Genomic DNA, 27,767 nt, shown 5'->3' with positions numbered 1-27,767 from the left:
TGTGGTTTTCTTTGTGTTTATCCTGCTTGAAGTTCATTGAGATTCCTGGATCTGTAGGTTTATATTTTCATTAGATCTGAAAAAATTTTGTCAGTTATGTCTTCAGATATTTTTCTGCCCCTTCCTTTTTCTGAAACTCCTCTCACACTTATATATTTCTCAATTTTGTCCAAGAGATTTCTGTGACTGTTCCTATTTTTTTTTCAGCCCTTTTTCTTTCTGTACTTCAATTTGGAAACTTTCATTTGTCCTTTCTTCAATCAGAGTCACTATGTTTTTCCTTTGTAGCCCTTGTCTGATAATTTTGTCATCTCAGTATTTTGGGGTCTGTTTCTATTGGAAAACTCTGTTTCCGTTTCTCCCCTGTGGGTTAATAATCTAGAAGGTGCTTCCAGGCAGAAAGCTGAGATGATTGTCTGGCTTACCTATTTTTTCCCTCTCTAATCTACTTTCAGGGATTATAGTTCTTTACTGCCTGTTTCCCAATTCTGAAAACAGTGGTTTCATATACTTTGTCCACTTTTCTAGTTATTTATGGTGGAGTAGTTAATTCAGTCTTACGTGACTAGATAGTGCAACTCCTGGCAATTATCTTTTAATTTTGGTATCTTCAGAATGTTCCTTTCTTGTGTTATGCAGAAAAGTAATGGAAGTAAAATATAAAGTTTAGGTGAGTTGGAGTTACGCATTTACTTAAAACAGACATGCAGTTACATATGATAGTCTAAAGATCTCCCTCATTCGCTACCAATGTTTGAACTTTGCTAGAGCCCCCATCATTTCCTTTGCACTTCTTTTTAGATTGCCGGATTATCACACTTCTTTCTCATTTATCGAAGGCCCCACTTGTCCTTCTCTGTACTGCTTTTCTTGCCTAATTTCAATAAGATCAAATTTCACATTCACTTCCAAAATTACCTGGGGTTGTCTATAATTGTTTTAGCTCTTAATCCCTTCTCTTCACCTTGGTCATTGCTGCAGTAGGTACCTAAGAACACTGGACTTAGGGTGCACATTTCAGTCTTGTTAATCTAATGCCACTACAGCTGTATGACTGTATGGGAAACTCACATAACTTCTCTGAACTTATTTGTGGAGCCAAAGTGAGAAAATATCCTCTTCTTATCTCACAGATTTGACAATGCTAATGCACAAATATATCATTCAAAACATGTTGTTATCTTTGTACTTACTCATATGACAGGGTCCCAAATAATTTTGTTTTTACCATCTGTTCTTTTTCATTAAAAAATTATTTTCTGGGGCTTCCCTGGTGGTGCAGTGGTTGAGAATCCGCCTGCCAATACAGGGGACACGGGTTCGAGCCCTGGTCTGGGAAGATCCCACATGCCGCAGAGCAACTGGGCCCGTGAGCCACAATTACTGAGCCTGCGCGTCTGGAGCCTGTGCTCCGCAACAAGAGAGGCCGTGATAGTGAGAGGTCCGCGCACCGCGATGAAGAGTGGCCCCCGCTCGCCGCAACTAGAGAAAGCCCTGGCACAGAAACGAAGACCCAACACAGCCAAAAATAAAAATAAATAAATTAATTAATTAAAAAAAATTATTTTCTGATGTATCATATATGACTTACACATTGTCTCTTGCCCCTTAAAATTTGTTTAAAAAATTTTGTCTAGAAGACACTAAGAGGGATGTCAACCCTCTGTGACTCATTTGGGACCAAGGTGCACTTTTCTCTCTCTCCAGCAGATTCTCCCACATGTCCTAGGCTTGCTCAAATGGTGCACTTTCCTGAGCCTAAAGCTTCTAAAATTCAAGGCCATTAATTTATATTGAGTATGTATTATAAAGATTTTCTTTAAAATTAGTTGTTTGGGATTTAGAACTTGTTTCCCAAGAAACATGTTATTCTAGGTTGCAGCTAGACCAGCCCACGAAACTTTCTTCTACATAATGTAGCTGCGCTATAGTGATCAACTGAAAGAAATAAACTAATATTCGTGTCAGAGATATTTGAGCTATGAAGATTAAAGGCAGTTTTAGCTTAAACACCTGAACCAGGGCTATGTCTGATAGGTGTGATTTTCTAGGTCTGATTCACTTGTAGGTAATTTACTGTTAGCAGTTCATGTTAGCTGATGGGTATTTTTCAGATCTTAGCTCCTGCACTCAGAGCAAGGAAATGGGTTTTTTGTTGAGTTCTGTATGTATGCTGAAAGCTGAGGATCTTTTAGTGGATAGTCAGTGAGGCCAGGGACCTGCCACTGATGTGGTTTCATGGTTTATTCCTTCAGTTTCCTAATATGTAGAATTGTGTGAGTGTCTATATTTCATATAGCCTATGGACTGAATGTTAGTGTCCCCCCCCCATTCATATGTTGAAGCCATAAATTCCCAGTGTGATAGTATTTGGAGGTGGGGCCTTTGGGAGATGATTAGAGTTAGATTAGGTCATGAAGGTGGGGCCCTTGTGATAGGATTAGGGCCTTGTGAAAAGAGGAAGAGATATGAACTCTCTCTGCCATGTGAGGATACAGCAAGAAGGCAGCCATCTGCAAACTAGGAAGAGGGTCCTCATCAGACACCAACTCTGCTGGTACCTTGAACTTGGATTTTCTGGCCTCTAGAACTGTGATAAATGCCAGTTGTTTAAGCCACCCAGTCTATGGTATCTTGCTACGTCACCTGAGCTAAGATAATATAAATGTCATATTGCACATACTTTGCAATGTAATGCCACCTATTAAGTATAGGTTGAATACTTTAGTGAACTTGTGTAGTATGCCCACCTCCCTCTACCACACCCCTTGTTTCTTTCTATAACTTTATTCTCTCCTCCTCATTGACTCATACGAATCTAAATCAAGAAGAGTAAAGCTAGACTTATTTTGCTCTGTACCACTGTTCTTTTTGGATTGTTCTTTACAGCAGGGTACTTGCTTTTGAAAACTGGCACTTTGCATCATTGCATTTTATTCTCCATAGCCACACTTCTGAAAAGGAAAAAAAAAATTCCCTTGGCATAAATTTTTCTTAGGTAGGAAAGAGTAACATGGAGTGAGCCTGTTTTGATGACTATGGGGAATTGGTTGGAGAGGTAACTGAAACACTAAGCTTAAGGTGTCACTCCATGGGGACTTGATAGTGATGAGTGATGTAGGTTATTGCCAACAGTTTTAGCAGCATCAGTTAGGATTTTGCTGGTAATTGTGGAATCACACTGATGTGTACAACAAAGAGTGTAGTAGAAACAGCTTTACTGTAACACTGGCGGAACCCCCACAGCTTTTCTTTTGTACCATTTTGTATTTCTCCTCCTCCAATAATGATTCCTCCTTAACTCCCAGAAAGTAGAATAGTCAATTTAAGTGAAATAGGAAAAGTCATTTTACTAACGCAAGTCACTAATGAAATAGAATTCTTCCATGAGATGCATTTTAAATCATTTTTTAAATGCCTCCCTCCCACCTTATTTTTTGATGTTCTTGTTCTTCCTGGTATCCTTGCTATGACGAAGAGGCCTGGTGACCAAGTGACCTTCGTAGTGTGGGGTTTCTCCTTTGGCATGTGAGATAATTCAAGATGGAAGTAATATGGAAACAAGTGAGAGGAGGAATTTGGGGATGGGGATTGGAGCTTGAAACATGGAAACTCCTTGAGGTGTTCTTTTTCCTATAGTGGCCCACAAGGATGAGATATAGCCTGACAGCTCCTGAGAACAAGGTATATCCATAAGCCAGGATAGCTAGGTGTGTGTAACTCCCAAACTTTATTTCCCTTTTGTTAATCTTAATTTCTTATTAAAAATTTGTTCGACTAATTCTGCTTTATTACATTCATGCTTAGGAAATTAAAAAAAAAGAAACCCGAAGTTCTTATATAATCATCTGGGCAGAGCTTTAGAAAAGAAAATAGCATCTTTCATGGTCAAACACTGTTGATAAAGGTGATTGTTGGGATATTTCCAGGGGAAGGTAACTCTGGGTGCTTGGAGATTCACAATGATTCTTCCTCCCGTAGATATTCCTCCTCCATTTCTACCTTGGAGGATCTGTCTTAATTTTGTTAAGGGACATGACTTTAATTTATATGTGTTCAATTTGGAAAAAAATAGTAACTCAAGAAATAAAATATGCTCTCCATCCCCCTCCTAGTTTTTACATTTTTATTTTTTAGGGTGAAATTGGTTTATATTAGGAGTTGTTAACAAGAATACTGCTGAGGAACCCAAGAAGACTAGTGTCACAAAGTGCTATAATGTCCTGCAAAATATGGAAATAACTCTTTCACAATTCCAGTAGGTATCATTTTTAGAACCCAAAATTAAAAAAAAAAACTGATGATTTCATTTAACTTTTATTTCTACAAGGTTTCGCAAACTTACTAGAATTCACTAGCTCACACAAACCTTTAATTTTTGCTTCTTCCTCCAAACCTAAGTGTCCTAAATTGTTGTTTTTTGTTTCCTGATCTCTGCTTCAAGGTCATTGATGCCTGGTGAAAAAGTAGATCTGCTACTTTTGTTTTACTGATAAGATTTTTCTGTTAGGCTTCAGTTTTATGTCTCTCCTAACCAACCATGCCTCCCCAACCCCTGTTTTCTAGATCAAGGATGATAACTTGATCTATGAAAATGTGCTGTGGCTGGTCCTTGTCCTTCCAGACCAACTTGTTCTGGCATGTAGTTTACGCCATTTGAAATACTGTAAAAAGCATGCACTAGTGTTTTTAACACCTTGTAGCATTTGGGGAATTTTTGCCCTAGTCAATATCCTGACAAAACCCCTCAAGAATAGAACAAAAATGAAAGATTAGAATCCTAGAGCCAGTAAAGATTGCTGCTGAGTTATGGACTGTATACATATAAGAATAGCTCAATATCAAAATATATAATACTATAACTTACCAAATTAATAAATAAAAAGAGAAAACACACGATCATCTCTTTATAGCTGAAGAAGTATTTGATGTAATTCATCTTCCATTCTTGATAAGAAACTCTTGATACAATGTAATATACCAACATAAAATATCCTTAACATAATAAAAATATAATTTTGTACCATATTTTAAAAAAAGCAACATCTAGAACATCTAGAAATCATTCCTTCACATTTAGGAATAAGAGAAAGATGTTCATTATGATACCATTCTTAATGAAGTCCAGCTAACATAATAAAATTAGAGAAAAAAATGAGTGTAAAAGTTATAACAGAGAAGACAAAGTATTTGCAGGTAATATGGTTGTATGTATTAAAAACCCAAGTGGGTTACCTGAAAAATTATTATAACAATAAGAAAATTCAGTGAGGTGGCTGGTATATTAAGAAAAAACTGTTTTCCTATATACAATCTAAAACAAGATAAAAAAACATAATTGAAGGGAAGCACCTATTAACCACAGTCACAAAGAGATTAAATACCTAGGAATAAACTTAATAAAAAATATAAAACATTTAAGTGAATGAAAATTTAGAATACTACTGAGTTACCCAAGAAGACTTAAATAGAATGGTATTTTCTCATCTTAGATAGGGAAACTCAATATCATTATGATGTTTATTCTCTCCCAGTAAAACTATATGTTTAAAATTCTCCTCAATAACTATACTAAGAGATTTTTATATGAACTACAAAAACTATTCTAACTTTCTTATGTTAAAATAAAAATAATTTTTAGGGAAATTCTAAAAAAAGAAATAACAATTATTGCTTTTGAATGTACTCACTGAGGATAGTTAGTCCTACAGTATATTGAACATATTATAGTTATATAGTAATTTAAAGGTTGGTACTGGCACTTGTATAAATAATGTATAGTTCAATAAAACAGTAAAATGTCCAGATATAAGCTCAATATGTTTGTGAATTTGGTGTGTGTTAAAGGTGGTATTGAAAAATCAGGGGACAAAAGATGAATTATGCAATAAATGGTGCTGAGACAACTGCATAGCCATCTGGAGAAAAATAAAATTGGCTCCCATCCTAACTGCATATGGAGCAAAGATTTTACTGTTAAAAATTAATCATAAAAGTATTAAGCTAAAGCATAGTGAAAATTAAATAGTTTTCAAATAAAGCATTTGTAAATGTCATATAAAACCCAGAAGCCATACAAGAATTTTTCCATAAATTTAACTGAAAATAACACTTCTGTGGCAAAAATAACCATAAGTAAAAAAAAAATAACAAAAAATTTAGAAAAAATTAATAACATATCATAGACAAAAAGCTAATTTCTTTAATATGTAAAGACTTTATATTCATTAATAAGGCAACAATAATCCAATAAAAAAGCACAGGTCATAAACAGTTCACAAAAAGAAATTATAGATGACTCAAACTTATGAAAATATACTTAAGTACTTTCAAAATAGAAGATAAAGATAAATGAAAACCATAGTGAGTTAGGTGAAAATGCTATTAGATTAGCAAAGATTAAAACAATTCGATAATGCAAACTTGTATTTTATGTGATATGAGTTAATAAGAGAATAATAATAAGAATTAACATTTTTTGAGTGCTTATCTTGTATCAGGTACTGTTCTGAGTTTTATATGTATTTATTAACCAGTTCCTCACAATGATCCTATAAAACACGTACAATTCTTTTTTTTTATTAATTAATTAATTTATTTTTGGCTGTGTTGGGTCTTCGTTTCTGTGCAAGGGCTTTCTGTGTGAGGGCTTTCTCTAGTTGTGGCAAGTGGGGGCCACTCTTCATCGCGGTGCGCGGGCCTCTCACTATCGCAGCCTCTCTTGTCGCGGAGCACAGGCTCCAGACGCGCAGGCTCAGTATTTGTGGCTCATGGGCCTAGTTGCTCCGTGGCATGTGGGATCTTCCCAGACCAGGGCTCGAACCCGTGTCCCCTGCATTAGCAGGCAGATTCTTAACCACTGCGCCACCAGGGAAGCCCAAAACACATACAATTCTTATTCCTGTTTTCAGATGGTGAAACTGAGATCTAGAAAGAACTAACTTGCCTAGTTGTGACAAAAGTAAGTGGCAGAAGTAGAAACTGAACCGAGATCTGGCTAAAAGTTATGCAAGTAGCTATAATCAGCTACTGTTTGTCCTCCAAATGATCTGTAATAAAAATTACAAATATAGTTGTTTTAACCCTGAAATTCTACTGTCAGGGTTTTATCCTCCATATTTACTTGCAAAGGTACCAGAAAATGAATGCACACAGATACTCACTGTAGCCTGGTCTGTGATAGCAGTAGATTGGAAACAAAAGTTTCATAGGAACTGGTGATATATACTATGGTATAGCCATACAATGGAATCCTAGCCAGCTGAAAGCAAAATGAGGAAGCTTTTCAACTATGTAGTAGTACATATACTACTATTTGTATAAAAAGAAGTATATATTTATAGTTTGTGTGTGATGTTATATTAGAATATCCCCAGAAAGATGCACAAGAAATTGGTAATTGTGTGGCTCTGGGGAGGGAAATTGGGGATAGGCATAGGAGGAGGACGTACTTTTCACTGTATAGCCTTTGGTATTGTTTACATTTTGCACTATGTAAATGTATTATCCATTCAAAGCTGAAATATGTACATCGATTAAGTTTTTTACATGGTTTTTAGAAATAGCTTCACCAATATTCTGAAATGTTCTCTGTAGAGAGGGGCAGGGCATGTACCCTTTTGGGAATGGCTGCTTCTAATAACAGCAGGTGTGATGGGAATGAGTTGTGTTTGGGGATGGTGTTGAGGGGCATTGAAAGTTGATAGCTATTGACCTGGACTGCTTCTCTGCTTGCAGAAACATTTCCCACATCCTTATAAGAGATGTTGAGGTGCTTCTGAGGATCACCCTCCCTGTTCTTACCTGTCCCCATTGCCCACATCAACAGCAGATGCTTGAGGTGTCTGTATGCCTGGACTGTTACGTTTGAGCCTTCTGGAGACATATTCAGACGCTGTCTCTTTGCCCGATTGTGCACTTGGTCATTCACTGGTTTGTTCTAATAGCCCAGAATCTTTGCTATCTTTTTTTTTAACATCATAGTCCCCAAGTGCTTAGAAATAACCTGAATCTGAGTGTTTATTCTAAAAGGAAGGACATTTAAGGCCAGAGTGGCAAAGGGATTTGCTTTCTCAAAGCTTCTTTCTTGCCCAGTGATTGTGGCTTCTTTCCTGTAGACTCAGCTACTCCCAGACACTCTGGTCTGCCTCCTTCCTGGATGGCTTTGCTCTGTTAGCTGGAACTGAGGGGCTCCCTATCATTCTAGGCAGAAATTTTATGGTATAGAGATTTGGTGAATTGGATGAGGAATTAAGACATAGCTATTGATGATGCCATCAATATTTTTTCATTCAGTCTGAATTTGGTTCCAGGCACTTTTCTGGATTATGTTTGTGTTTGTTATCATTGAATAATGAAGAGCAGCCGAGGTGTGCTGGAGAAACAGCTTCCTTTTTTCACTTTGCCATAAATGTCTCCACTGTGGTTATTTTAGTATGTACTTGATAAAAAGATTCTGAGCAGGACTTCCCTGGTGGCGCAGTGGTTGAGAATCCACCTGCCAATGAGGGGGACACGGGTTTGAGCCCTGGTCCGGGAGGATCCCACATGCTGCGGAGCAGCTGGGCCCGTGCGCCACAGCTACTGAAGCCCGCGCGCCTCAACTACTGAGGCCTGCATGCCTGGAGCCCGTGCTCCACAGCGGGAGGGGCCGCTGCGATGAGAAGCCTGCGCACCACAACGCTCGCCGCAACTAGAGAGAGCCTGTGCGCAGCAACGAGGACCTGACACAGCCAAAAAACTAAATAAATAAATTTATATTAAAAAAAAAAGATTCTGAGCTATAAAAACATGCGATTGGACATTGGCATTGGTTAAATAATTTGCAAAGGTGTTCATTTCCAGGTAAATGAGGAGACATTCTGAGTAGCATGTATTTAGGGCAACAAAGCTCACTCATTGCCTTTAAAAATTCACAGATGACTCATGAATCAATTAAATTTTTAAAGTAGCTCATTATTTTAAAGTTAGCTTTAGATGCTTGATCATGATTAATAGATAACAGAATTTTAAAAATTAATGAAAAATGACTGCATCTTGTTATTGTAACACTGGGCTATGAATACTCTAGTGTAATTAATGATAAAAGTGATGCCTAGGGCTTCCCTCGTGGCACAGTGGTTAAGAATCTGCCTGCCAGTGCAGGGAACACGGGTTCGAGCTCTGGGCTGGGAAGATCCCACATGACGTGGAGCAGCTAAGCCCGCAAGCCACAACTACTGAGCCCATGTACCACACAGCTACTGAAGCCCGCACGCCTAGAGCCCGTGCTCTGCAACAAGAGAAGCCCCCACAATGAGAAGCCCGTGCACCACAACGAAGAGTAGCCCCCGCTTGCCACAACTAGAGAAAGCCCGTGCACAGCAACCAAGACCCAATGCAGTCAAAAATAAATAAATAAATAAATTTATAAAAAAGTGATGCCTATAACATGAAGTATGTGGGCAAATTGTTATAACCATTGGCTCTTGACAAATACTTACGCCACAAATCACCATTCAGGCCTATTATGTGCAAGATACAGTAGTAGCTGCTAAGTGCTTCTTTGCTACACACTCACCATCATAGTATATGTAACAGACTAAAATTAATTTCAGATGAATTAAAGGGTGAAATTTTAAAAAGTCAATGAAGAAGATGTTTCTGAAAACAATATCTCCAAATGGGAAGCAGATTAAATTAAGAAAATAAAGTCAGTAGTTTTAATCAAATTAAAAAAAAAGAATAAGCTGGAGAAAATACAAACAACTAGAAAACATTTCATCAGAAGTTTATGTATAATAACAATTTTACTGCTATTATTAATAATGCTGCAACACATACTCTTTCTAAATCAAGAGTAGTAAAAAAATATCCATGTCTAGTAGCAGAGTAATCATTTAAAAATGGAATCATTTTCATGCATTTTTTACATGAAACTCTTAAGTGAATTCAGGTTAAAAACCAAACTCCTTATTTTGGCTTATAAGGCCGCTCTTCCTCCCTCTTTTAAAAAACCTGTTTATTCTCATCTGTGGTCACTGTTCCCTAGCACCTCTTCTCCAATAGCATTAAGAAATCCAAATGTCCGTGTTCTCTCTTACCTTCTTCCTTGCCTCTGTTTCTGTGTCCAAGAGGATTAGATAGGTTGTGTTTGAGACTCATAGTGTTCACCTGGATTCAGGTAATTAAGATTCCTCTCCTAGCCTTGGCCTGTTGTTGCAAGTCCCTGAATGCTTCAACATACAACTTGGTTTCCTTAATTCTGTCCATATCTCCTTTAATATTCCCTTCCTTAAAATTTCATCAAATTCCAAGTGAGGTTGTCACGTTTCTTGCTAGCTCCGTAAATGATACAGCACTCAAAATTCAGAATTAATTATTGATATTTTTCACATTTTCTCAAATTAAAAAAAACTTTATTGAGGCATGATTTATACACAATAAAATGCACCTACTTTGATCATCTAGTGTGATGAATTTTGGTAAATGTATATACCTGTGTAACCACCACACAGTCAAAAAAAAGTGCATGTCCATTACCTCCCAAAAGTTTTCTTTCACTTTCCTGGTCAAATTTCCCACCTCAGTTCTCTAATCTGCTTTCTGTTACTATAGATTAGATTTGTGTTCTAGAGTTTTAGCTAGATGAAATCATACATCATGACTTGTTTGTATCTGACTTCTTTTGTTCAGCATAATGTTTTTGAGATTCACCCACATTGTTGCATTTATCAGTAAATCATTTCTTTTTATTGTCAAGCAGTGCTCAGTTATATGGATATTTTACAATTTATTTATCCATCCCCCTGTTCATGGGTATTTGTTTCCAGGTTTTGACTATTATAAATAAGGCTATATGTATATGGACATTCGTCTACAGATATTTGTGTGGACATATGTTTTTATTTTTTGGGGGGGCTAAATACCTAGGAGGAGAATTTCTGGGATGTATAGTAAGTGTTCAACTTTAAAAGTAGCTGTCATACATTTTTACGAAGTGGTTGTACCAGTTCACATTCTCACCAGCGATGTATTAGAGTTCCAGTTGCTCCATATCCTCATCTAGTACTTGTTATTTTCAGTATTTTTAATTTTAGCTATTCTAATGGTTGGAGCTATTTCATTGTGGTTTTAGTTTGCATTTCCTTGGTGACTAATGAAGTTGAGAATCTTATATTTTTTCTTCATCCATTTGTCCATTAAAAATGGGGTTATTTGTCCTATCTTTGAAAACATGCATTCTGGGTACAAGTCCTTTGTTAGATACATGCATTGTAAATATTTTCTCCCAATTTTCCTTGTCTTTATTATCTTAGTAATGTTTTAGAAAGAGCAGATAGTTTAAACTTGGAGGTCCAGTTTAACTTTTTTTATGGTCTGTGAGTTTTGCATCCTATCCATGAAATTTTTGCCTACCCCAGAGTCATGAAGATTTTCTCCTATGTTTTCTTCTGGAAAGTTTTTTTAGTTTTAGGAAAAAAAAACCCTCCATAGGTAAACTTAAAATCGCCCCTTTACCTCTTCCTACCTGTATTCCCCTCCTTTCATTCCAGTGCTATCCATTGTCATGAACTTCACATATATATCTTTATCAGTACTGTATAATTCTGCCATGCAAGTTCTTATGCATCACAATATTTAGCATTATTTTGTGAATTTATAAAACTTACATAAACGGTTTCATTTTTACATGCATGTATCTCTTAGCTTTTTCTGTGTTATCCCCAAATGTAGTGTCTTAAATCCATAACCATTTTTTGAACTCAAAGTTCTGTGGGGCTGTAATTTGGGCTGGGCTCAGCTGAGCAGTCCTTCAGCTACTCTCAGCTTGGTTTACTAATGCGTCTGTGGTCATCTCCTGAGTTGGCTGGGAGTTGGTTGGTCTGCAAGAACTCAGTGGGTATCACATGTCTTGGGTTGATTTATTTTCTTGTTTTGTTTTTGCTATTACCCCCCAATGTTGCAGGGAACATCTTTATACTTATCTCCTTTTGCAGTATATGCAATAACTTTTCTGGAAGTAAAATGGTTAGGTTTTTGATTATGTGTATTTTTAGGAGATATTACCAAATTGCTCTCTAATTTGTTTTTGTGTTATGGGATATGTGTCCCCTCCCCTCATTAATATAGTATTTTAAAATTATATTTGATATTCATATTGCCATAGTAGCTTTCCTTTGGTCAATATTTGCTACTACCTCTTTTCCCATTCTTTCATTTTTAATCTTAAACTGTTGTTATGTTTTAGTTAAACTTTTCTTCCCCAAAGTGTATACAGGGATTAAAAAAGTGTACACTGAGAGTCTTTAACTTTCAGTAAGAGTTTATTGTTTATAATTATTGTAATTAATGATGTATTTGGACTAATCGCTTTCATCTTTATCTGAAATTATCCTTATTTCTCCCTCACTCTTGGTGATTATTTTACTGAATATGTTATATCTTGATTGATGTTATTTTCTTCCAGCAATTTGAATATATTTTATTTTATTCTGGCATCTTTTAATATATCAGTAATGTCAAACTGATTTTTCTATTTTTATCTGTAATTTCTCTACATATTGAGTAGAAGGGAGGGACTTTAATATCTGCTCAGTTAGCCTCTCAAACCAGAGGTTTGATTTTTATTTACTCTTAATCCAAGACAGAGAGAGAGTCCATCTATCTACCTCCTCTATCTATCTATCTATCTATCTACCTATCTATCTACAGAGAGACACACAGGGAGAGACAGACGCAGAGAATGTTTTGTTTTATTTTAGAAGAATGAGTGAAACCAAGTTTTTAACAATTGTTTAATTGTTCTCTATGGAAATTTTATATTTTAACTGTTGATGAAAAATTTTTAAATAAAAAACTGAAGTATTGTTTAACGACAACTATGGTTTTTACAAGCACAATGCTTATATCACGTTGCTAGACTCTGTGAGATGGGTGAGGTGGTGGCAGATAGCTAACTTCATGCTCACAGACTTTTTCTTTTTCCTCCTGAACACACATCTAAGCTAGATTCCCAACCCCACTGCACATAGGTGGGACCATGTAACTGATTCCTGCAAACAGAATGTGCGTGGAAATAATGTTTGCCACTCCCAGGACTGTCTCTTCATCATTGTGTATGATCCTCCACCTTCTCTCTCTTTGCTTCATTAGCTGACCATATGCAGAAGACTCAGCAGAGACTCTGAGGCCCTAGAGGAAATGAAGAGCCCCTAAATGAAAGGAACCGTTTGAGGATGGCAGAGTTATATACATTGTAAAATCTTTGTGAATTTTTAATGCAGTTCATACATAAACAGAAAAAGTTGGGTATACAATATCAATCAAGGAATGTAAACTTCATTCCTTAGCTCAAATTTCTGTCCAGTCTTATCTCTTTCTGACCCTTGATGATTAATGATTATCTTGCCTTTTAGATTTCTCTTAAAAAATGCAAGCTCTTCTCTACTTCCCAATCTTGGGGGGAGGGTGTGTTAGTTAAATGTCTTTGGGTGTATGCAAAGAAACTGATTTTGACTAACTTAAGCAAAAGACATGATATTGTGAGGAAACTGAAGTGAATAGAAGACAGAGGTGAACAATCCTTCCTCAGAAAGGGCAGAGAGCTGGGAAGATTTAGGTTGTCAACAGCAGGAACTGTGGAATTTCTCTCTGGCTTCTAGCAATGAGTAACTTGGTGCCAATCGATTTTCTGCCCTTCAGAATCTCTGCTCTAGATTGATATCTGGGAAACAGAATCCAGTCAGCTTAGCATAGACCACTGGCCTGCACTAGTGCCTAGCAAGGAAGATGAACTGTGATTGGCAGCCCTACCAAGAACATATGAAAAGGAGGAAGGGAAATATTTTGAAGAAAGTAAAGATGTTTAATTGGTATAAGAGGGAGAAGTGGTGCATGGCAGATTTACAACAGAACACATCCCCTACAAAGCGGAAGATTTTAAGCCATTGATGTCTCGATGTAAATAAATTTATTAGATTTCATCTTATACATGTGTATTTGGTAAAGCAAAGGGGAATGGTATTGAGTGTTATAATCTGACCATGTTCTAGGTAGTCTTACAAAAATTATCCCATTTTATGGAAAATGATGACGGTGGAGTCCAGGAGCAGAGGTGATAAAAGAGAAGTGCTGTAAAGAGGGAAAACAAGAAAGGACCAGAGGCTACCTGAAACCAACTTTTCTATACCAGCTTTGCCTAGATATAGAAATCATTTGACTATTGGCCAGTGAGTTTGCTATTCAATTGTTTCTCACCCCTACAAGACTTGATTGTATTTAGATGTTTTGTTATTACTTCTCAGTAGCAACCAATCAGAGACTTTAAAAATGACCAACTGTGGATAGAATTCTCTTGGAATTCTGAATGATTTATTTTGTGGTAGAAATAAATGAGAAGTACTAGTTGTATGTCAAGAAAGGAGGGAAAAATCATAAATCAAAAGTTACACACCATTAAATTACCTTTCAGACTCGAACAAATGGAATTTCAGGAGAGAAGAAAGTCAAGCACAGATGAAGCACAAGTGCTCAGAAATTCATTTTTTAGGGAATGGGAGACTGAGATCTGTTTTTGTATGTCAGCATGACACCAACCTGGGAGGTCAGAAAACCTTCACAGGCTTTTGCTTGTAGAGCAGGTGCACCTTGCTGTAAATAATCTTTGCAGCTCTGACCCTGAGAGCTAATATTAGATGTGTTCGGCCAGCTGCCTCCTGATTACATTCCCTCTTGTGTTCACTTCCTTCCCCAGGACTCCCTAACAGGTGTCCAGCTCATTGGCTGAAGATTCTAACTGACTTTTGATAGCATTCCTAGAGTTGAATGCTTTTGCTATTTTGGTCTTTAAAGCGAGAATGGATGATGTTCATATGTTGTAATCTTCTAAAATCTTGTAACCCTCGATATTCCCTCCAAATAAAACTATATTTTGAGGCAAGAAATATAGCTTTGTTTCTGTTATTCAAAATACTTGGGAATGATTCCATTCTCTGCTGGATTCCTTTAGGCTATGGGACACTTACTAACCAGGCCCTCTTTATAGCATTTTTTAAAATTCCAAGGTAGAATGAAACCTCATCAATTCAGACTTTTTTTTATAAGTTTTTACTTTTTTTTTTTTTTTAATTTATTTTATTTATTTATGGCTGTATTGGGTCTTCGTTTCTGTGTGAGGGCTTTCTCTAGTTGTGGCAAGCGGGGGCCACTCTTCATCGCGGTGCGCGGGCCTCTCACTATCGCGGCCTCTCTTGTTGCAGAGCACAGGCTCCAGACGCGCAGGCTCAGTAGTTGTGGCTCACGGGCCTAGTTGCTCCGCGGCATGTGGGATCTTCCCAGACCAGGGCTCGAACCCGTGTCCCCTGCACTGGCAGGCAGACTCTCAACCACTGCGCCACCAGGGAAGCCCTCAGACTTTTAAATATTAAGAATTTGTGATTATTTTGAAGGGATTATTTACTTTTGTATCATGAAAAAAGAATACTGTGAGCAATATTTTTTGGGTATGTGTAACCTGGATAAAGAAACTAAACCCTTCAGTCATATTCAAAGCACTTATTTAGTGGTTATGGATAAATTACTCCTATCTGTTGTGTGCCTAATGGGATTTCAAACATCTTCCCAACACAGTCACACCAGAGGTAGTGTTTGGTGCTCATTTCCCTTGAATCAGAGGGTAAACTATTTCAGAGAATATTTTTTGAGAAGCATGAGGTTTAAGTGCTTCTAAATCTTGCAATAGGAATGAAATGGTAACTGGTGATGTCCCATTTGGGACATCCCCAGAGCTGTATTGAAGCCATGTGTATGCCTACATGAGTGTCATAAATAATACCTAAGGAACACAGGTCATCTTCAGCTACAAGACAGGGTTGACATGCTGAGTTAACAAAACAGTAGGTGCTTTCTTGGGTACAGAGGAAGAGTGATAAAACATTGAGTCACTGTCAGGGATGTAAGGGACCAGTAATTCCCCTATCACTGTAGGTACAATTGATGAGAGGATGTAGTTTCCCTCAAGAGAGAGAATATCTAAGAAATTTCACAGGTCATAGTGACTAAAATTAGGCCTGGCAAATTTGTAGAATTTGTGTTCTTTAGTTACTACTCTAATTTATACAGGTCAGTGTGGTATGAGACCTAAAATTAGTATTATGTGTTGCCTTGACATCTGGGGAAAACGGAAGGGACTTGAGTGACCTAATCCAAGTTCCCCTCTCTACTTTGCTTCTGCAGATAAAATCTTCTAGCCAAACAGCCCTCCACATCAAAGAGACCAAATGCTGTTCCTGCTTATCTCTGAGTAGTGGGTTTCATTTCCCTGTCAACCTACAAATTATTCAAACAAACCAATCACATCCTCTTGTGAGAACCAGGGGGGGTACCCCTCCTTCTCTATTCTACAGAATCTGCCTCCTATAGCACTGGTTGTCCACTCTCTCTATCCCTAAGTAAAACTGCCCTGTGGCCCTGCACAGTGTCTTCCTCCTCTGGACTAAGGGTTTACCTGACTAATAACTGCTGTTGATCTCATTTGTCTAGAGTTGGATGTCATATGGTCATCTGCATAACCCTAGGGCAAGAATCCTCCCTCACCAGTGACGTGAGGAGGAGACGATTTATACAGAAAATACTAGCATAGAAAAAGAGTTCAGTATGTATCTGTAATCTCAAGATTATTTAAAATAATGTCATGTATTCTGAGAAAAGAGAGTATGTCAAATATACCATAAAAAGAAGGCATACTTGGAAAGGTTAAGCAGTAAAATCCATGAATTGCTTCAATCGATGGAGTTGTTGTTGTTATGGCACAGCCTGTATTCTAATTATGATGTTTCAGCTCATTGAGATTAAGTTTGAACTCAGAACCCAATCTTTAAGTTAGTATTTCTGCCACTGTAAGTTATACTCTATTTTACCATGACAGTGTAGAGTGAAAGGCAAAGGACCAGAATGGAGGAATCTCATGGAGTGTTTCACAAGCTAAGAAGACAGAGTGTTCTCGGGAGAATGGGCAATAACCTCATGTTTTAAAAGAACATTTTAAACGTATCAGAAATGAATCCTAGATATTTAAGACTAACATTGAGCAATTACAGATTTAGAGATGGAATATTTTTTAATAATAACAAAGCTGGCATATGGAAGTCCTGTCTCAACTTAGAATATTTTGGTGGACACACAGGAAAGGAATAGGAGAAAGTAGCCAGTGGACAAAAAGGAAAAATCCACACAAACACAATAGACCCTGTCCTCTTAGTTCTGACTGGTTCATTTAAAAAAAGTAAATCGTGAGAAAATGAATATCTCAATTTTATCATAGCATTCATAACTTTTATATACATATTTTCTTATTTGGTAATTGAACCTCTATTTTGTTCTAGTCATTTAGTCTAGTTTTGTTTTAGTCATTTAATTGTTCTCAGCACCGCTTCTGTTGACTTCATATGGTGGTGATTTTATAGGTGCATTTAAACTGTCTTTTGTAGCCAAGGTTCTTGTGCTCAGAGTAGACAAGTCAGTTGTCTGGTGTATCCCTGACAGAATGTTGCCTCAGGACATTTGTTTTTCTAAGTGTGTATCACATGTTTAAAAAAATTAAATATAAGGTAATAATAAAAATCTGGTCAGAATTAATGAGACTCAGTCAGTGAATCTACAAGGTACAAAATGTAATCTATAGCTGCTTAGTTTATTCATTTGTGTGGCAACTCCTCCTGTGGAAATTTTTATGGATTCTCCAAAATAACTATTTTCGAGGGATACTCCTCGATAGCATAGCGTCTTTATCAATGCCTGGGGGAAATTTAAAAACTAGATTTATGTCAAGACATTTAGTTGACAAAAAGTATTTTAGAAAATATATCCAATCTTAAGTTTGTGGATTACATTTAGACTGTAAATATTTAGGAGAATTCAAAACCCATTCACTTTACCTGCCTGAGAAACCCAGAAGTATCCAGCACATAGTTGCTCTTTCATGAATTAGGATTACCTCAAACTTTATCCATTGATTGTCAATCTTTTCTGGGGGCTTTAGCTGTAAACCCTTCCTTCCTTCCTCCTTTCCTTCCTTCCTCTCTCCCTCCCTCCCTCCCTCCCTTCCTCTCTTTCTCTTTCTCTCTTCCTCCCTTCCTCCATCTCTCTCTCTCTTTCTTTCTCCCTCCCTCCCTCCCTCCCTCTCTGTCTCTCTTTCTCTGTGTCTCTTTCTTTCTTTCAAGTATAGTTGATTTACAGTGTTATATTAGTTTCAGGTGTACAATATAGTGATTTGATATTTTTATAGATTATACTCCATTTAAAGTTATTATAAAATATTGGCTATATTCCCTATACTGTATATTACATCTTTGTATCTTATTTATTTTATACATAGTAGTTTGTACCTCTTATTCCCCTTCTCCTATCATGTCTCTTCCCCTTCCCCTCTCCTCACTTATAACCACTAGTTTGTTCTGTCTATGAATCTCTTTCTGTTTTGTTATATTCATTTGTTTGTTTTATTTCTTAGATTCCACATATAAGTGAAAACATACAGTATCTTTTTTCTCTTTCTGACTTACTTCATTAAGCATAGTACCCTCCAGTACCATCCATATTGTTGCAAATAGCAAAATTCCATTCTTTTTTGTGGTGAGTAATATTCCATTGTATATATTACCACATCTTCTTTTTCCATTCATCTGTTGATGGACACTTAGGTTGCTTCCATATGTTGACTATTGTAAATAGTGCTGTTATGAACACTGGAGTGCATATATCTTTTTGAATTAGTGTTTTTGTTTTCTTTGGATATATACCCAGGAGTGGAGTTGCTGGATCATATGGTAGTTCTATTTTAATTTTTTGAGGAACCTCCATACTGTTTTCCATAACAACTGCACCAATTTACATTTCTACCAAAAGTTTGCTAGGGTTCTCTTTTCTCCATATCCTTGCCAACGTATATTGGGTGGGCCAAAATGTTGGTTCGTTTTTTTCCATAAGATGGCTCTAGTAGCACTTAGTTGTCTTTAACTTCATTCGAAACAGTTTTGTTAGATTGTATGTGATAGCTGTCATACCAGCGTGCATTTAAAAAAAGACTTTTCTAAATTGGTGAATTTTTGTTAGCCATTTTAACATTGAAGATGGAAGAAAAACAACATTTTTGGCATATTATGCTTTATTATTTCAAGAAAGGTAAAAACGCAACTGAAACGCACAAAAAGATTTGTGCAGTGTATGGAGAAGGTGCTGTGACTGATCGAATGTATCAAAAGTGGTTTGCGAAGTTTTGTGCTGGAGATTTCTCGCTGGGCAATGCTCCACAGTCGGGTAGACCAGTTGAAGTTGATAGTGATCAAATCGAAACAATAATTGAGAACAATCAACATTATACCACATGGGAGATAGCCTACATACTCAAAATATCCAAATCAAGCGTAGGAAATCATTTGCACCAGCTTGGCTATGTTCATCGCTTTGATGTTTGGGTTCCACATAAGTTAAGCAAAAAAACCTTTCCTGACCATATTTCCACATGCGATTCTCTACTGAAACGTAATGAAAACGTTCTTTTTTTAAAGTAAATTGTGATGGGCGATGAAAAGTGGATACTGTACAACAAAGTGGAATGGAAGAAAGCGTGGGGCAAGCGAAATGAACCACCACCAACCACACCAAAGGCCGGTCTTCATCCAAAGAAGGTGATGTTATGTATATGGTGGGATTGGAAGGGAGTCCTCTATTATGAGCTCCTTCCAGAAAACCAAACGATTAATTCCAACAAGTACTGCTCCCAATTAGACCAACTGAAAGTGGCACTTGATGAAAAGCATCCAGAATTAGTCAACAGAAAACGCAGAGCCTTCCAACAGGATAACACAAGACCGCATGTTTCTTTGATGAACAGGCAAAAACTGTTACAGTTTGGCTGGGAAGTTCTGATTCATCCGCTGTGTTCACCAGACACTGTACCTTTGAATTTCCATTTATTTCAGTCTTTACAAAATTTTCTTAATGGAAAAATTTTCAATTCCTTGGAAGACTGTAAAAGGAACCTGGAACAGTTCTTTGCTCAAAAGGATAAAAAGTTTTGGGAAGATGGAATTATGAAGTTGCCTGAAAAATGGCAGAAGGTAGTGGAACAAAAGGGTGAATACATTGTCCAATAAAGTTCTTGGTGAAAATGAAAAATGTGTATTTTATTTTTACTTAAAAAACCAGGGCATTTTTGGCCCGCCCAATATTATTGTCTTTTTGATGATAGCCGTTCTGACAAGTGTGAAGTGATATCTCGTGGTTTTGATTTGCATTTCTCTGATGATTAGTGATGTTGAGCATCTTTTCCTGTGCCTGTTGGCCATTTGTATGTCTTCTTTGGAAAAATGTCTGTTCAGTTCTTCTGCCCATTTTATAATTGGGTTTTTTTGATATTGAGTTGTATGAGCTGTTTATATATTTTGGGTTATTAATCTTATCAGTCATATCATTTGAAAATACTTTCTCCCTTTCAGTAGGTTGTCTTTTTGTTTTGCTGATGGTTTTCTTTGCTGTGCAAAAGATTTTAAGTTTAATTAGGTCCCATTTGTTTATTTTTACTTTCGTTTCTTTTGCCATAGTAGACTGATCAAAAAAAATGTTGGTATGATTTATGTCAAAGAGTGTTCTGCTTATGTTCTCTGCTAGGAGTTTCATGGTTTTATGGTCTTACATTTAGGTCTTTAATTCATTTGAGTTAATTTTTACATATGGTTTGAGAAAATGTTCTAATTTCATTCTTTTACATGTAGCTGTCCTGTTTTCCCAGCACCACTTATAGAAGAGACTCTGTTTTCCCCATTGTATATTCTTGCTTCCTTTAAGATTAATTGATCACTGTGTGTGGGTTTATTTCTGGGCTCTTTATTCTGTTCCAGTGATATGTTTTTGTGCCAGCACCATGCTGTTTTGATGGTATAGTCTGTAGTTTTGTAGTATAGTCTGAAGTCAGGGAGTGTTATATCTCCAGCCTTGTTCTTTTTTTTTCCACTCAGGATTGCTGTGGCAATTTGAGGTCTTTTATGTTTCTATACAAATTTCAGGGTTATTTGTTCAATTTCTGTGAAAAATATCATGGGTATTTTGATCGAGATTGCATTAAATCTGTAGATCTGTAGTAATATGGACATTTTAACAATATTCTTCCAGTCCATGAACATGGGATATCTTTTCATTTCTTTTTATCATCTTCAATTTCCTTCATCAGTGTCTTATAGTTTTAAGAGTATAGGTTTTTCACTTCCTTGGTTATGTTTGTTCCTATGTGTTTTATTCTTTTTGATGTGATTTTAAACAGGATTTTTTTTCTAGCTTTCTCTTTCTGATCATTCATTATTAGTATAGAAAAGCAACAGATTTCTTTATATTAATCTCATATTGTGCAGCTTTACTGAGTTCATTTATTAGTTCTAATAGTTTTTTTGGTAGAGACTTCAAGGTTTTCTATGTATACATCATGTCATCTGCAAATAGAGTTTTACTTCTTCCCTTCTAATTTGGATGCCTTTTATTTCTTTTTCTTGCCTGATTGCTGTGTCTGAGGCTTCCCATACTACGTTAAATAGAAGTGGTGAAAGTGAGCACTCTTGTCTTCTTCTGAATTTAGAAAAAAACTTTCAGCTTTTTACTGAAAGTATAAAGTATACTTTTTACTGAAAGTATAAAGTATACTTTTTACTGAGTATAATGTTAGCTGTGGGTTTATCAGAAATGGCCTTTATTATGTTGAGGTATGTTCCCTATATATCAACTTTGATGAGAGTTTTTATCACTACTGGATGTTGAATTTTGTCAAGTGCCTTTTTTGTGTATTGAGATTATTGTGTGTGTTTTTTTTTCTTTCCTTTTGTAAATGTGGTTTATCACATTGATTGATTTGCAGATATTGAACCATCCTTGTATCCACTGAATAAATCCCACTTGGTCATGGTGTATGATCCTTTCTATATATTGTTGAATTCAGTTAGCTAATGTTGTGTTGAGGATTTTTGCATTTATATTCATCAGTGATATTGACCTATTTTTTCCCTCAGTTCAGTCAGCATTCTTATTACTATTGCTTTGAACTCTTTACCTGGTAAATTATTTATCTCTGTTTCATTAGGGTTTTTTTTTTTCTTGTTCTCTGTTTGAAACATTCTTTTGTCTTCTCATTTTGTTTAACTTTCTCTCTCTCTCTATGGAATTAGGTGAAACAGTTGCCTGTCCTGGCTTGAAGGTGTGTCCTTGTCTGGGAGTATCCTTGTGCAGTTTGCATGTGCCCGGTGGCTTTGGTGAGAGAGTTGCATCTAAGGTAAGCACGAACCACATCTTCCCCTGGTGTGTGCTGGTCAGAACTGCCTTGTTGGAAGGTAGAGCTGGAGTTGGTGGGGCTAGAGCCAGAGCCTGGTGTAAACAGGGGCTTCTTTTATGCTCAGTGGTTGTCACTGCCTACTGGGGGTGGCTTCAGGGCTGGAGGACCTGGAGCAGGAGCCCTCAGAGTGTTGGGTTTCTCGTGTATGGGATGTCATTCTCAGCCTTGGTTTGGGGTGTGGCTAGGGCCTGAGGGCTTCGGGCTGCACTTCTGTGCTGGTTTCACTTTTTCCTTGGTGTGTGTGCTTTTTCCCAGCCTTAGTTAGAGGCTGCTTCAGGGATGGAGGTGTTGGTGCCACACTACTGAGCTGGTTTCCTCACAGCTGTATGCAAGGACGTACCTTCCAGTGGCACGTCTCCCCCGCTGGAACTCGCCCTTGCTCCCTTCTGAGTGTGCACAGGGATGCGTGCTCCTGTGATGGAGGTCTCTGCCCTGGAGCTGGTCTTGCTCTCTCCTGAGTGTGTCACCAACACTCCTTCTGGCAGTGGCTGCCTCCTCTGTGGTCACAGGCAGGGCTAAACTTGCTCCATTCCCTCCAAGTATGCTCACTTTTATTGGCAATAGCAGCCTCTGCCTTAGTGGGGAGCAACACTAGAGCAAGAGGGGCTGGAGCTGGAGCCCAGTATAGGCTGGAGGGTACACTGGGTGATCCTAACAAGCCAGCTAGAGCCCCAGGTGGTCTTCATTCTGCTGCTCCTGTGCTGTGACTGGGAGTAAGCACATCTGTGTGTGTGCTCTTTAAGAACAGATTCTGTTTCTTACAGCCCTCTGGTAAGCCCCATTTGTTTTCAAACCAGCTGGGGGGCTCATCTTCCCAGTGTTGGACCCCAGGGCTGTGGTGTCTAATATGTGGCTTGAACCCCTAGCTCCCCAGGGAAGATCCCTGAGCCTGTGAAGTTCCCCTCCTCTCCTGTGTCCCCCACTAGGGGTGTGGGTCCTGACCAGAGCACTTCTCCTCCCTTCATACCAAACTCAGTGTGCTGATCTTTCTTTATAGCCTTGGTTGTCCTGCTAGTCCCCAGGTTGATTTCAGCGAGAGATATTCTATGTGTAGCTGCAGTTTTGATGTGTTCATGAGGGGAGATGAACCCAGTGTCATCTTGATCCCACCTCCTACCTGTGAACTATTTCTGATGTCAGCTTCTTTGGGTTTATAGAGCATGCAGTCATCAGCCTGTTTACCTACATTAAAAAATCTACACAATTAACTTCTATTGATTAGTTGAAAAGGATAATGGGAACTCACACCATTCCCTGGAGGTACCCCTCTCTTCCTTTCCTGTGTTCAGAAGGTATATTTGAGTCCTATTGGGTTTTCTCTTTTTCCTTGTTAGTGTTCTAAAGCTCTTTCTGTTCTTTAGTCCCTCCAGCTGGCAAATCTCTATGATAGATTTCTTTCTATGATCACTTTACATTTGCTTTACATGGAAATCTCCATCTTGGAGTGAAACACTTAGGAACTCTGAATGTGCTTGCTGTAGGAAAGACAAAGTTTGTGGAAGCATATCAGAGGGAGTGTGTTATGAGGGCCAGGTAAATGTCAATGAAAATTTGCTACAGAGCTGCTGATTTCAGAAAATGATTTTCAGTTGCAGAGATCTATTGATATTTACAAATGACACCTAGCAGTTACCAAGATTAATTCTTAATCCCTCGCACTTCAAAGCTCTTTCTTAGTCACTGAACCTCAATCCTATTCCTTTGTACAAAGGTTCACACAAAGAGCATATTGCCACAGAATGATAGATTAGCTCACACGGGGCAGGCATTGTGTTCCACCTGTGTGGTTTAGTACCCAGCATACAGTTGCACCAGGTGAGGACAGAGTTAGTGCTCTTTGCAAAGATGTGAGGACAACAAAACCTGTTTACTACCTCCATAGTCTCTGGGACTTTGACAAGCTAGACTAGTAAACAGCAATACAGTAAAAAAAAAAAAAAAAAGTTATCATTTAGCTCTCAGCTAGAGAGGCTTCCCCCTTTTGTATTTTATTTTATTTTTAAAAAAAATTCATCTTTATTTTTGGTTCAGAAATTCACTTCAAAGACCACTGCTGTGTAAAATCTCCTGGGTTCTTGGTTTGCTGTCTCTAATCCAGGGAGGGAAGTTGCAGGCTTATATTCTGTTTTCCTTTAAATCCTAGAGAAAACAATGAAATACATTTTCTCTGCCTTAAAAAAAAAAATCACAGTCTAATGTAGATGCAGACATGCAGTTTTAATGGGAACTCAAGATGCAATTGTAGTGGGAACTCAGGAAAAGCAGCTCCTGAATCTGCCTTGGGGTTTATAGAGAAGGTAATATTTCATAAGACACTTGAAGGAAGAGTAGAAATTTGTAAGCAGAGGGAGAAAAGGTAGAAGGATATCCAGGCAGAGGGTTGATATTTCAGGCATGTAAAGGGCATGGTGAAAGGAGCAGTGTGTATTTTAGTGATGTTAGAGGACAAAGTGTGAGGGATACCTATTGGGTGGATGGCTGGGGAGACATCAAGTCATGGTGGGAATCTTATGTCATTAGAAGATGTATTTGTGTCCTCCAGTGGGCAGTGGAATCTAACTGAAGGGTTTTGAGGAAAAGAATGATGTTATCAGATTTATATTCAAGAAAGAGCACACTTACAGTTGTGTAAAATTTGTTTTAGAAAGAGCAGTTAAGCCAGAGGTAGGGAAGTTATTGTAGTATTTTTGATGAAATATAATAAGCCAGGGAAAAGAATGATGTTATCAGATTTATATTCAAGAAAGAGCACACTTACAGTTGTGTAAAATTTGTTTTAGAAAGAGCAGTTAAGCCAGAGATAGGGAAGTTATTGTAGTATTTTTGATGAAATATAATAAGCCAGGGTAGTGGTCACAGAAATGGAGAGAGAAAAAAATCAACGAATTCAATGACAAAATCTACATATTTTGGTACTGAATGTATGTGGTGGTGGATACATAAGCAACCACATCCAGCTCCTGAAGTGGGGCCATGAAGAGGGTTAGTGCAGAAGTCACTGGAGGATTATTGGTTTCTTATTGCTTCTGCTTCTGTGTGTTTGGCCTGGGCTTGCTGTTGGTCTGCATGGCCAGTAGTCAAGAAGAGCTGGATGTGAAGCAGGAAAAACAAGGGCAAACTGGAACTCATTGACACTCCTGTGTCCATCCTTCACTGCCTCTAACTGTACTCAGAGAATATTTTTCTCATGAATTTTTGTAGAAGAAATTATGAGAGGATGAACTAAAATTTTCTAAGTGATGAGGAGAAAGCTATGGTAGAAGGACTAACAGTGAGAATTGGGTTTATTTAAATATAATTTATGGAAAAAAATAAACACACTAAAAAAGATACCAATACTACTAATGAACACAATTTCTAATAAATATATAATAGTCATGACTACTAAGCCCTAAATAATATAGACTCAACATTCATAAAGGAAATGTTAGGGAAATTATAAGGTGAAATAGAAACACTATAGTCATAAAACTAACTCACTTTTCTCAGTCCATAACAAATCAAGTGGACAAAAAATCACGTGGACAAAAAGGATATGAAAAATATAAAGACAAGATATATTAAGGTAGATTTATTTGATACGTATTAAATTTTGTACCTTAAAAAAGATAATATGCCTTCTTTTCAACTGCCAATGGGATAGTCACAAGGAATGACCATATCATATACCACAAAGGAAACTTCAATAATGATAATAAAATAAAATAGTATAGACAAAATTGTGTTATATAAATTCTAAAATGAAACTTAATAAAATTAGAGAATCGAAAAGTCCCACCTTATAGAAATTTAGACATTTTCTCTTAAATAATTAATAAACATGAAGTAGCAGAGTATATTGGTAATGAAAACACTATATAATAGCACAGAGGTTTATGAGTGAAAGCAAGGGTCAGAGGATAAATCATTATGTACTTATATTAATGAATAAGAAAGAATGATAATAAATGAATTAAACATGTAACTAAAGGAGTTTCAGAAAAAGACTGAAAAGAAAACAGAAATAAGAAATTAATAAGGTGAAGTAGAAATCAATAAGATAAACAGCTAAAAATGGTAAAGCTGTATATGTATCCAAGAGCTGGGTTTTGAACAAGAAACGATATGAGATTAATGTCAGTTAACTAGGCCAGAAAAAAGTGAGAATGTACAAATATACTAAATAAGAAATGAGAGAGAAAATAACATCAGTGGCAGATGAAATGAATCATAGAAGGCTAATTTTCTAAACCCCATGGAAATACATTTGAAATAATTTGAAATGGATAGTTTTCCAGGAAAATTAAATTTACCAAAACAGATTCCAGAAAGGGGAGAAGAGTTGAAAGAATAATTAACATAGAAGAAATGAGCTGTCAAAGAGCTGATGCTCTAAAAAGGACTCTGTCCAGACAGTTACACAGGGGAAAAATCCAATGCTATTTAAATTGCTCCAGAGCCAAATGATGAAGAAAAGTTTCTAAATCTATCCTATGAAATACTAGGCATAACATTGTTACTAAAGTCCAACAAAAAGTAGCACAAAAGACAATATACAAGAAAATATTGGTATAAAAATTCTAAATACGTTACTAACAAAGATAAACTAGTAGTCAGTAAAAAGAGGTCATTCCAAGAATGTGAGAATGGTTCTAATGAAAAAAATGCATCAATATGCTTCATCATAGTAAGAGATCTAAGATGAATCTTATAATCAATGTCCAATTTTGAAATTTTTGAAAAAGCAATGGAAGAATTAAAGGTAAGCCAGTTATAAAAGACCATGTATTGTAGGATTCTATTTATAGGAAATATCCAGAACAGGCAGATCTATAGAAATGAAAGGAGATTATAGTGGTTGCCTGGATGGGGGAAGGGAGATGGGGTGGAGAGTGACAACTAGTGTGTCTGGAGTTTCTTTTTGGGGTGATGAATATTAGATTCTAAAATTAGATTCTAAAACTAGATTGTAGTGATGGTTGTACAATTCTGTGAATACACTACAAGCCATTGAATTGAATGGTATATGAATTGTATACCAATAAAGCTGTTAAAGAGGTCAATGTACATTCTTAAAACTCTAAGTAAAATATTCTTAACTTGATAAAAATATGTTTGGCTCAACCCCAAAGTTAACATCAATCTTGTTGAGGGAAGCGATAGTTTTTTTCCTATAGGCACTTGGAACAAGGTAAGGATTTCCATTATTAGCACTACCCACACTCTTTAGAGATACCAGCCACTACAATTAGAAAAAAGACAGAAATTAGAGGCATAACATTTGAAAACATTATCACTATTTATAGCTGCTATTATAGTACACATGGAAAATATAAAACAAGTCAAGAGAAAAACTATAAACACAATAATAAAATTCAGGACAATAGCTTTCTTATTTGCAAATTACAACCACTTAGAATACTTAGTTGAGCAG

Source organism: Eschrichtius robustus, chromosome 14 (genome assembly GCF_028021215.1).
Source record: "Eschrichtius robustus isolate mEscRob2 chromosome 14, mEscRob2.pri, whole genome shotgun sequence".
Lineage (NCBI taxonomy): Eukaryota > Metazoa > Chordata > Mammalia > Artiodactyla > Eschrichtiidae > Eschrichtius > Eschrichtius robustus.
This window is presented reverse-complemented; position numbering follows the sequence as displayed.